The sequence below is a fragment of the Macaca mulatta genome, chromosome 3, assembly GCF_049350105.2.
Source record: "Macaca mulatta isolate MMU2019108-1 chromosome 3, T2T-MMU8v2.0, whole genome shotgun sequence".
Taxonomy (NCBI): domain Eukaryota; kingdom Metazoa; phylum Chordata; class Mammalia; order Primates; family Cercopithecidae; genus Macaca; species Macaca mulatta.
In genome coordinates this window covers 100,652,991-100,663,335 of record NC_133408.1, presented here as the reverse complement: position 1 = coordinate 100,663,335, position 10,345 = coordinate 100,652,991, and positions in this window count along the sequence as shown.

Genomic DNA, 10,345 nt, shown 5'->3' with positions numbered 1-10,345 from the left:
AGTGCGCCGTCTTTTATGTTCGAAGCGAAGGGATGAAATAAGCCCTGGTCTCCTATAGTGCTCCCAGGCTTATTAGGATGAAAAAATTCCCACCTAATTAATTTTGGTCAGACAGGTTATCTGCTCTCAAACCCTGTTTCCTGATAAGATGTTATCAATGACAATGTGTGCCCAAAACTTCATTAGCAATTTTAATTTCGCCCCATCCTGTGGTCCTGTGATCTCGCCCTGCCTCCACTTGCTTTGTGATATTTTATTACCTTGTGAAGTATGTGATCTCTGTGACCCACACCCTATTCGTGCACTCTCTCCCCTTTTGAAAATCACTAATAAAAATTTGCTGGTTTTACGGCTCAGGAAACCTCACGGATCCTGCAGACATGTGATGTCTCCCCCGGACACCTAGCTTTAAATTTCTCTCTCTTGTGGTCTTTCCCTTTATTTCTCAACCCAGCTGAGACACTTAGGAAATAGAAAAGAACCCACATTAAACATCGGGAGCGGGTTCTCCTGATAGGGAAGAAATGGGGAGATGTAGGTTAGAAGTCACAAAGTAGCAGGTATGTAGGATGAACAAGTCTAAGGAGCTGATGTACAACACCATGGCTATAGTACGGCTAGAGTTAATAAAACTGTGCTGTATTTGGAATTCCTGCTAAATGAGTAGATTTTACCTGCTCTTACCCCCTCTATACACAAAATGAGTTACCATGTGAGATGATGCATATGTTTATTTGCTCCACTCTAAAAATTATTTTGCTATCTATATGTATCCTGTAACATGATGTTGCGTACCTTAAATATACACAATAACGTTTATTGTTTTTTAAAAAATCATAAATGGGGTGGCTTATAAACAACAGAAGTTTATTTTTTTACAGTTCTGGAGGCTGGGAAATCCAAGATCAAGGCACCAAGAGATTCAGTATCTGGTGAGGGCCCACTTCCGGGTTCACAGATGCTGTCTTCTTGCTGTGTCCTCACATGTTGAAGGGGTGAGGGATCTCTCTGAGGCCTCTTTTACAAGAGCACTAGTCCCATTCATGAGCACTCCACCCTTATGACCTAATCACCTCCCAAAGACTCCATCTTCAAATTTTACCACTGAATGTATGTTAGGAGTTAACATCAATTTGGGGGTGACACAGACATATAGTCCATTACACACTCCAAATAATTCTCCATTATTCACTTCAATCACCACTACCACAACTCATCTAGAGAATCCCATGCAGCCCAGAAGAACCATCAAGCCTCTCGAGACCTAAAAGACTAGACTCTGAAGTCTGAAATACGGCCAACAATAATTGTTTTGTAGATGGTGTCCATGAAACATTCAGCTTTGCTTCCATTATGAGGTTCTTTGGGAATATCTCCTTTTGCTGGGCATACATTGAAAAACAGATAAGCTGAAATGTTCACAGTTGCCATTGTTTCTCTTGATAGCATCAATGTTTACTCTATATTGGGCTAAATCTGGGAAAGACAGAATGTTCGTGGTAATTTTAACATAAACTTAACATAACTTTAAAACTTTAACATCATTTGTATTAGCAAGGAAATATTCTGTAACTTATTTGTTAGGGTTTTTGTGGGCTTCTCTCTGTAACCTTTACATTGTTTCTTTGTAGACAATCATTAGTGAGGGAAAGTTAGACCTAATGAATCCCAGTTTGGAGTTTAAAATTATACATTCATCATCATGATAATTATTCTATATTCTCTCCAAGCCTGACATACTTGAAGATATAGTTCTATTTCTATTCCCCCAATGGTTGTATTCTAATTAATAGGATAATCTAACAACTGATCTGTATCAAATGAGAGAACTTCCTATAAATTACATCTTTTCATAAGACATATTATGATCATTATTGCCAGGCATTACTCTGTTGCTATAGGAGAGAAATTAATTCCTTCTCTTTGACAATAATTTGAGAACTTTTTGGAGGCAATAGTGGAAACCCTTTTATAATAGCATTGAGGAAGATTAGAGAGGGAGTCATGGTCTTTGTTGGTTGCCTGCAAGGCACCAATTTCCCTCTCTTCCCGTTTCTAACAGTTTCCTAATTCAGGTTCCAGTATAATTCTTCTCTTGTACTTCAGGGAACACTGTTATACCCAGCTCCAGAGGAAGACTATTTTGAATGAAGGGTAATGCCATCTCCCTTGCCACAGTGACTGGTACAGGAACCCAGGCCTAAGCTTATGTGCATATGGCATTCCTTTGACCACAGGGAGTAGTTCAGGAATGACATAAGAACCAGTTTAAGCCAATGAGACATAAGAGGACACATGCAGAACCTTCTAAGAGTTTTCCTCTCTTTCTTTGGGCATTAAGGAGAGCAGATGTGAAGGTAGCATTTGGTCATGAGAAAAGCCAATGTGAAAATGAATCTAGCCAGGGACAGTGGTTCATGCCTGTAATCTCAGCACTTTGGGAGGCCAAGGCGGGTGGGTCACTTGAGGTCAGAAGTTTGAGACCACCCTGGCCAATATGGTGAAGCCCTGTCTCTACTAAAAATACAAAAATTAGCCAGGCATGGTGGCTTGCGCCTTTAGTCCCAGATACTTGGGAGGCTGAGGCAGGAGAATCGCTTGAACCAGGGAGGTGGAGGTTGCAGTGAGCTGAGATTGCACCACTGCACTCCAGCCTGGGTGACTGAGCAAGACTCCGTCAAACTCAACAAACAAACAAACATTAGCTAGGCTGGTGGCGCACACTTGTAATTTCTGCTACTCAGAAGGCTGAGGTGGGAGGATCACCTAAGCCCAGGAGGTTGAGGCTGCAGTGAGCTGCAGTTGTGCCGCTGCACTCCAGTCTGGGTGACAAAGTGAGGCCCTGTCTCAAAAAGAAAAAAGAGAAAGAAAATAAATCCAACAAACAGGAATAAATAACAGTCCTGGCAGCCTGCATCAGGCAAAACCTAAAGCCTGCCCTGCTCTGGACTTCCGTTATGTAAATTCCCAGTTACATAAGCCAATGAAAACTAAGCAGAGTCTGGTTTTCTGTTACTTTCAAAAAACATTCTAAATGAAATGGTGAGTTAGTTTTAATTTTATTTCACTTTTGAAGTATTTTAGAGCCTTAATTCACAACTGTAATTCCAGCACTTTGGGAAGCTGTGGTGGGCAAATCACCTGTCAGGAGTTCAAGACCAGCCTGGCCAACATGGTGAAACCTTGTCTCTACTAAAAGCACAAAAATTAGCCAGGCATGGTGGCGGGTGCCTGTAATCCCAGGTACTCAGGAGGCTGAGGCAGGAGAATCGCTTGTCCCCGGGAGGTGGAGGTTGCAGTGAGCCAAGATCACGCCACTACACTCTAGCCTGGGCAATAAGAACGAGACTCCGTCTCAAAAAAAAAAAAAAATTATAAGCATATGGTAAAATTCAAGCAGTGTAAAAGGGCAATCAAAGTAAATGTCCCTCTCATTTCAGGCATCATTCTCTCTCCAGAGTCAACCTCAGAACAAGTTTCGTGTGTGTGTGTGTGTGTGTGTGTGTGTGTGTGTGTGTGTGTGTGTGTGTTTCATTTCTGCTCAAATACAAGACCATATACACATTGTTTTAAATTTTGTTTACTGTACTTTATATATCTTTCAATCACTACATATAGATCTATCTCCCTTTTTAAATACTGCATGATACTATATTGTATGGATATATCACAATTCATTTAACCAATTCTAATTTTTTACCATTATAAACAGTGATGAAATGGACGTCTTTAAATTTACATCTTTAGACAAAGTTGTGAATAGAAATCTGAGGATATATTCCTAGAAATGGAATAACTGATTCAAAAAACATGCATTTTACATTTTAACAGCAATCTCCAAAATTTCTTCTAAAGAGGTTCTATACATTTACATTCAAGAATAAGATAGTTTTAGATAATAGAAAAAGTTCTATCCACCCTCATAGATTTCCAAAAGCCTTAACTGTTGTCTATTTCAAAATTAGCAGACAATATGGTCATCTCCTATATGCTAGGCACTTTGCTAAGCACTTAATATACACTGGCTTATTTAATGATCAGAACAGTCCTGTAAGGCACAAAAGGATGAAGTAATATGCCCAAGGTCACACAGATAGTAAAGAACAAAGGAATTAAGTAACATACCAAGGTCACATAGCCAAGAAATGGTGAAGCTGAGACTAAACACTCATAAACTGACTTCAGAGCTCATGTGTCAGATACTATCCTGTCTCACTACTTTACTTTGAGTTTTATATTTATCAAAGTAATATGTATATATTGTTAAAATTTTTTCATCTTATAAAAGCAACTATAATGAGAGACAATAGTCCTCTGCTCCCCAGAAACCACAGCTTTTAATCACTGTGATTTTACTTCTAGTAGAGACTTCCATACATCTAAATAATATGTTCATATTTCATTGCTTGATTTATTTGTTGATCTCCCACTTCAAAAGATGAGGATTTAACTCACTCAACTTACATCTACATCTCTTTCCACTTTTCCTCTTCTAGATATTTGACTGTTGTGTCATTTTTTAAACTTTGTAATATTTAAGTTTTTATTTCTTGTTCTCTTACTCAAAGACAGTATTTCTTAATTCCCCATTATGTTTTTGTTTTTTTAAAAAAAAAAGGTTATTAGTGTCCCTATGCTTCCATTTACTTCTCTTCTTCAACTTTTACCTACCAATTTCTATCAACTTTATCTTTCTTTTATATTGTCAAGAGTGGTTTATATTCTGTTCTGTGGCCATAACATAATAACATTTTCTGTATCTTGTCTATAAATTGATTCTAAAAGTTGAATCATAATTAATAACACATTTATTATTTAGACTATAAAGGTATTGTTCAATAGAGAGCCAGGAAGTTTGCTTTTTTCAAACTATAGATTTCATTTAGGATTGCTGTATACATGAAGGAGAATGCTTCTGACATCATAGTCAACTAGATTGTTTTTGTTTTTATTTTTGTTTTTTGAGATGGAGTTTTACTCGTCTCCCAGGCTGGAGTGCAATGGCATGATCTCGGCTCACTGCAACCTCTGCCTCCCTGGTTCAAGTGATTCTCCTGCCTCAGCCTCCCAAAGAGTTGGAACTACAGATGTGCACCACCACACGTGGCCAGATTGTTTTTTATACTCTGTCTTCCACTGTATTGTATTTCCTTGTACTGTATTGTATTTCCTTTATACTCTGCCTTATACTGTATTATATTTTCCTTGTACTCTAAATACAATATAATCCTTGTACTATAAATACAATATACAATTAAATTATACTGTATTTTAGATTGATTAATATTAGTAATACAACTTTATTTCAGCATTTTTGTTTTCCTGGAGTTTCTAATTGCCTTTTTTTTCTTGAAAAAAAGAACATGCTTACTTTGTCATATCCAAATATCTTCCAACATTTTATTTATTCTACCTATGACATGGGATTCTTTCCTTTCTTACTGAAGATGTTCTTTTTAGTCCCCATTGAATTCTTGTTCCAATTTGGAAAGACTTATTTCTAGGCCTGCAGTACCCAAAATAAGTTCTTTTTATTGAACTCCTGAGTAGTTCCACATTTTCTGTATTCTAAGTGATTTTCTTTCTGATTTCCCTCCGTCTTACTTTTTTCTTGGGTACATCAAGTAACTTCCTAAGAAAAGGATTTTCTGAGACCTAAAGTATCTTTATCTTCTTTTCATGCTTACTTGATGGTTTGACTCCAAGTTCTCCAGTCTCAGAGTTTCTCTGAAGTGCCGCTGGTTAAATTCATTCCTATTGCCACTGTAGCCCCTCTTGATTGTATCTGGGTTATGGCTTCCTTCCTTCTGTTTAATTACATGATTCCATCTCTTTTCTGACTTCCATAAATTTAAAACAAATCTCATCTGTTGGTGATTCTCATTCCATTCTCTTCATTCTTGTGATTTTATTTCCTTTCCAATTTTTGTTCCTTTATTGTCATTTTAATGGCTTCCAGATTAAATAACCCTGTGTATAGTTTGCCATTGAAAATGGAAGCTTCTCCCTTGTCCTTTTTATTTTTTAGAGTCGCAAAGCTTGTGTTATTGGTTGTCATCGTGCATAAGAATCCACCTTTCTACTTTTTCCATGAACTAGGCACTATAATGTGTGCCTGTAATTGCAGCTACGTGGGAGGCTGAGGTGGGAAGATCACTTGAACCCAAGGGTTTGTGAGCAGCCTGGGAAACACAGTAAGACTCCATCTCAAAAAAAAAAAAAAAAAAAGTGGCTCATGGTAAGATCTAACCTCTTATATAATTATATAAAATTGAACTATATAGGTGGGAATAAAATGTTACTTTCCAAAAATATTATGCAGTTAGCACTTCAACATGGTTTTAAAGTCTCACCGTAGATCTCATAGGAGTTCAATTGTCTATTTGTCATCAAAGTGTTTAAGGAAATAACTGAATGGGAATTCCTATTAAGCACTGGTAACAGCCTGAAATTTTTGTAGCATTGATGGAGTATGATTTAGGATGGAGTCATACTAATCTGGAACTAAGTGAGTGAGAGTGGAATGAAATGATGCATTATTCATATTTTGTTACTATTAGCAATTAATTACAAACATATTACCTAGAAGTAGTGGTGTGCTAGTAAATGTTTGAAAACTGACTCTTCAGGGAATAAAAGTGTGCATACATATTTATGTGTGTGTATATATAAGTTTATTATAAATTTTGTGACATAAAAGATATACAACATATAATTTACAAATAATAATAAAATATACAATACTTTTATTGTGACTTCCATGTAGCCAATGGATTTGTGAAGAATGTGTTTGTTAATTTTTGCCAAACTTTTGTTTCTGTAGCCAACATATGGTTACAATTGAGCGATGATTTGACAAATGGAGTTGCATCTCAATCTGCTAACTCTTTCCCCAGTAAATCTTTTGTCATTAAATCTGACATGTGTACTTTATTTTTCATGATGGCTTCATTTAACAACCAGCTTGCAAAATTCCTGAAAATTTAATACTCAGCTCTCACAATCTGGTACAAGCCAACTCCAGCACACCATCACTTACAAACTCCACTTCTCTGACTTGAAGGACAAAATGAGGAACCATCTATTTTTGTTATCCAAATCATACTTCTCCGACATGAAAATATCTTTCTTCTCTGTAATCCCATCTCTCTGACCATTCCCACATTCCACCATAGGAAATCCATATACCTCAGGGACTGGATAGTCAGGTCTGCCTCTAGAAGAGAAAACCAGAAATTCGGCTCAGTCAAAGTGGCACATTGGGCTAGATCTAGGCTGTTGCTGGTGTCATAGCCACATGATGGCACTATTGAAACACAGGTATTGCAGCTGCCTCAGTACCCCCCTCCACACCCAGCCCCCAGCTTGTCCTCAGTCATGCAAAACCTACATCTCTTCTAAAAACTTCACATCCCTGTCTCCCTTCACACCCGGTTCCTTTCAAGTGCAGGAAGTTCCCTAAGTGCCAAAAGCCTGTGGGCATTCTGCTTGCCTAAAAGTCCTATCATAGGACCTTCCTGTTGCATCTGTCCTGGCAACTTCTACCTTTTGACATCTGATTTTTAGACTCTGTCATCCATAAGTCACCAGGGCCCTCTATGTCTCTCATTGATGCAGGCAATGCTTTGTCCGAACACCATTCCAGGGCCTGGGTTCAAGTTCTTATAATTTGTGTGTCCTTATTTATTTGCGTCTTTCTGTCTTCCATTGTTTACTTTATCTGCATGGCTTGCTCCATATGAGATCCCAATGGGAAAACTTGATTGTTTATCATTTTCCATAAGAAATCTAACACAACTCAGCATTTCTGTGTTTCAGTAGCCTCATTGAAGTGTTCCTAGTTTCATATAAATATCCCAGAGGAAGACTCTAATTGGCCCAGCTTGGGTCATATGCCTACTACTGGGCCAGTGTGTGGCCAGGAGGATGGAACACTATGAATGATGAGACCTGCATCACATGATAACTTCTATGATGGTAAGAATATAAATGAAAACCTGGAACTGCATGGAGTGAAGGAGGAGCAGTATCCTCAAAGAAGTGGGAAAGTATTACCTGAAGATGGGAGACAGAAATACTGAGAGAATAAATGCAACAAACATTCCCTACTGGTAGAGATTTGACCCTTCCTTATGGCTAGTTCTCATTTTTGGGATGTTTTACAATTCATGGAGAAAATAGGGAATGATATGCTTTGGGAAAGAATGGTAAAATGAAAACATATTTACCATAAAGTGATGCTGAAGAATGTCCTTTGAAGCATTCCTTTGAAATATTAGCTTATCTATTATGAAGCTTGGATTTTCACCCATATAATTGGCATTATTAAAGCGGGGGCATGATTTTGGCATCCTTTCAAACTCTCTGACATGTGTAGTTACTTTAAATTCTCCCTTAATATGCTATCATTATAATTTAGGAGCTTCAATGGAAAGTAAATCAGAAGCTGCCTTATACTACTTTGGTAGAGCCCAAAAATGGAATATAATCCCACTGCTATTTATTCTACTATTCTAGTTTTATATTTTTGTCTTACAGACTTTTTCATCTCTAAACATTCAAAACATATAGATTAAAATAAAGAAAAGAATTTAACTTTGGAATTGAGTTCTGCCAATAGCAGGGCGTGTTCATGAAGGAGTTCCTTTTGCCCTACTGATTTTCTGGAAGGTCTGGTGCCGTTTGCATGCCTCACCACCGGAAGCCTATCTTTTATCTTGCATCTTCATAGCACATGCACTTTTAAAAAGAGTTCAGGGGAGTAGGCTTCAAACTGGATACTCATATTCCTAGGGTACATGAAGACTTTCCAAAAGCATATGGTGATGGATAATGCAATCAGTTTCCAGATTCCCAACTTCTACAACTTGGTTTCCTGAGAGCCCTCCTCTTAAGGCCTGCCAATATCTGCCGTTACATGTTCACCCTTCTTCCATTCAGAGAAGACAGACTTGTCTCTCTCCCAACCTGAATCTTTCCTTCGTGCATTGCTCTGGGGTATACAAATCTTGAGGATAACTCATAAGGGGATAATTTAAAATGTACTGCTTCTGAGGGGGCTTCTTCTCATTCCTCCCCAACAGAGAAAGAAAGAAACAGAGAGAGAGAGAGACAGAGAGGAAGGAAGGAAGGAAGGAAGGAAGGAAGGAAGGAAGGAAGGAAGGAAGGAAGGAAGGAGAGAGGGAAAGAAAACAAGAGTAAAGAAAGTATCAGTAAAAATTACTAAAGCCTGACTGGGCACGGTGGCTCACGTCTGTAATCTCAGCACTTTGGGAGGCCGAGGCGGGCAGATCATGAGGTCAGGAGATCGAGACCATCCTGGCTAACACGGTGAAACCCCGTCTCTACTAAAAATACAAAAAAATTAGCCGGGCGTGGTGGCAGGCACCTGTAGTCCCAGCTACTCGGGAGGCTGAGGCAGGAGAATGGCGTGAATCCGGGAGGCAGAGCTTGCAGTGAGCTGAGATGGCGCCACTGCACTCCAGCCTGGGTGACAGAGTGAGACTCCATCTCAAAAAAAAAAAAAAAAAAAAAATTGCTAAAGCCTTATTTTATCCAGGCAACAAACTCTTGGCAAATCTCCATGCCTTCTCTCTCTACCTCATCTCTGTCTCTCTCTTATAGAATTAAGATTCACAATAATATGCCATTCATTTAAATTTTGAAATGATAGGCAGTAAGTCTGATTTAGCTGATTGGTTTGACAGGGAAGACTGGCTTTTCCAGTAATGTATTTGTGCGGTGGACTTATTCCATAAAGTGAATGAGCTAAACCTGCAGCTCCAAGGATTTGATAAAAATAAAATTAGGCCAGCCACTGTGCCTAAGGCCTGTAATCTCAGTACTTTGGGAGTCTGAGGGGGAGGATCACTTGAGGCCAGAAATCCAGATGAGCCTGGGCAACATAGTCAGACTGCCACCCTGCCCCCCTAACCCTATCTCTGCAAAAAAATGAAAAATAAGCTGGGCACAGTGCTGTGTGCCTGTAGTTTTACTACTTGGGAGGTTGAGGCAGGAGGATCTCTTGAGCCCAGGAGTTTGAGGCATCAGTAAGCTATGATCAAGCCACTGCACTCCAGCCTGGGCCATAGACAGAAAGACCTTGTCCCAAAAAATAAAGTACATATTCAAATTACAATACACCAGAAAATACATTATTTGCAATGACTTAAACTTGATACAATGTTTTTAGATATCCATGTAAAATGTTCAAGAGATCCATTGTTTTTCAAAATGCTTTTGAGACTAAATTTGCAAAGAATTTTGAAGGCCCTGGGTCTAAAGAACCAGAAAAATACTTTAAACAGTTTAAACTCTATTAAAATATAACTATATACTTACAGCC